The following is a 2,500-nucleotide window of genomic DNA, read 5'->3' as shown; positions in this document are numbered from 1 at the left end:
ACGGGGCTGTTAGGGTCGCACAGAAATGCCTCGGAATGGGAAAACGGGTCATTTTTGTGTGGCCACATTGCATAGGAACGGCATGAAACTTCCAGAGGCATTTGCAGCAGGAATGCATGTGCACTCAAAAACGTCTATATTTTTCACGGATAGACCCCGTGAAACGCTATAAATTGGCGGGGATGTCTCTCTTGTGGCTCACGGGCGCTGTTAGTTAGGGTCGCACAGAAATCCCTCGGAATGGGAAAAGGGGTCATTTTCGTGTTGCCACATTGCGTACGAACGGCATGAAACTTCCAGAGGCATCTGCAGCAGAAATGCATGTGCACTCAAAAACGTCTATATTTTTCACGGATAGACCCCGTGAAACGCTAGAAATTGGCGGGGATGTGTCTCTTGTGGCTCACGGGGCTGTTAGGGTCGCACAGAAATCCCTCGGAATGGGAAAACGGGTCATTTTCGTGTTGCCACAATTGGCATACGAACGGCATGAAACTTCCAGAGGCATTTGCAGCAGAAATGCATGTGCACTCAAAAACGTGAATATTTTTTCACGGATAGACCCCGTCAAACGCTCGAATTTGGCGGGGATGTTTCTCTTGTGGGTCACGGGGCTGTTCGGCTCGCACAGAACTCCCTTGGTCCACCTGATTCGTGCATACAGGCAGCAACTAAAACTCTGTAAACCTGCTGTGAGGACATCTAAACAGTGGACCAGTGAGGCTGTGGAAGATTTGCGGGCGTGCTTAGACTGTACTGACTGGGATATGTTCACGACTGCTACCAATAGTCTGGATGAACTCACAGAGGCTGTGTACATCAGCTTCTGTGAGGACTGCTGTATCCCAACACGTACCAGGGTGAACTTTAACAACAACAAGCCCTGGTTCTCAGCAAAGCTCAAAAGGTTGAGGTTGGAGAAGGAGGAAGCGTTTAGGAGTGGGGATAGAGACAGATTCAAGGAGTCGAAGAACAGGTTTAGCAAAGCGGTGAGAGAGGCTAAACGACTGTACTCAGAGACACTAAAACACCAGTTCTCTACTAACGACGCTGCTTCTGTCTGCCAAAGGGCTCAGGCACATCACCAACTACAAACCCAGAGCGCCCCACACCACTAACGACTCCCGCCTAGCCAACGACCTGAACGAGTTCTACCGTAGATTTGAAAGACAATTGGACTGTCCTGAACCACCCCTTCCCACCCAAGAGGCCCCATCCCCCACCCATACTACAGAAACGACTCTCTCCTTTCAGGAGGGAGAAGTTAATGGGCTTTTCAAGAGGCAGAATCCACGCAAAGCAGCCGGGCCGGACTCTGTCTCTCCAGCCACCCTCAGGCACTGCGCTGGCCAGCTGTCTCCGGTGTTCACCAACATCTTTAACACCTCCCTGGAGACATGCCATGTACCAGCCTGTCTCAAGTCCTCCACCATCATCGCTGTGCCCAAAAAGCTAAGGCCAACAGGACTAAATGATTACAGACCGGTCGCCCTTACATCTGTGGTAATGAAGTCTTTTGAGCGCCTGCTCCTGGCACACCTCAAAGCCATCACAGACCCTCTCCTGGACCCCCTTCAGTTTGCCTACAGAGCCAACAGGTCTGTGGACGACGCAGTTAACATGGCCCTCCACTTCACCCTACAGCATGTGGACGCCCCAGCATCCTACGCCAGGATCCTGTTTGTGGACTTCAGCTCTGCCTTCAACACCATCATCCCTGCCCTGCTTCAGGACAAGCTCTTCCAGCTGAACGTGCCCTACTCCACCTGCAGGTGGATCACAGACTTCCTCTCTGACAGGAAGCAGTGCGTTAAGCCGGGAACAGAAGTCTCTGACTCCAGGTCCATCAGCACGGGAACTCCTCAGGGCTGCGTCCTTTGCCCACTGCTCTTCTCCCTGTATACCAACAGCTGCGCCTCCAATCATCTGTCCGTCAAACTCTTGAAGTTTGTCGGACGACACCACCCTCATTGGGCTGATCTCTGGTGGGGATGAGTCTGACTATAGGTGGGAAGCTGACAACCTGGTGACCTGGTGTAGCCAGAACAACTTAGAGCTAAATGCTCTAAGGACAGTTGAGATGGTTGTGGACTTCAGGAAGAATACAGCCCCACTCACCGCCATCACCCTGTTAGACTCCGCAGTCAAAATTGTGGAGTCCTTCCGCTTCCTGGGCACTATTCTCTGCCGGGACCTCAAGTGGGAACTGAACATCAGCTCCCTCGCCAAGAGAGCTCAACAGAGGATGTACTTTCGACGGCAGCTGAAGAAATGCAACCTGCCAAAGACAATGATGGTGCAATTCTATACAGCGATCATTGAATCCATCCTCACCTCCTCCATAACCGTCTGGTACGCTGCTGCCACTGCCAAGGACAAGAGCAGACTGCAGCGTATCATGCACACTGCTGAGAAGGTAATTGCCTGCAATCTACCAACCCTCGAGGACCTGCACACGACAAGGAGCATGAGGCGAGCGAGGAAGGTTGTGGCCGATTCC

The sequence above is a fragment of the Petromyzon marinus genome, chromosome 20, assembly GCF_048934315.1.
Source record: "Petromyzon marinus isolate PM22_M1 ecotype Great Lakes invasive population chromosome 20, UKy_Petmar_22M1.pri1.0, whole genome shotgun sequence".
NCBI classification, from domain to species: domain Eukaryota; kingdom Metazoa; phylum Chordata; class Hyperoartia; order Petromyzontiformes; family Petromyzontidae; genus Petromyzon; species Petromyzon marinus.
The sequence above is the reverse complement of the archived record's forward strand: the minus strand, read 5'-3'. Positions refer to the sequence as shown.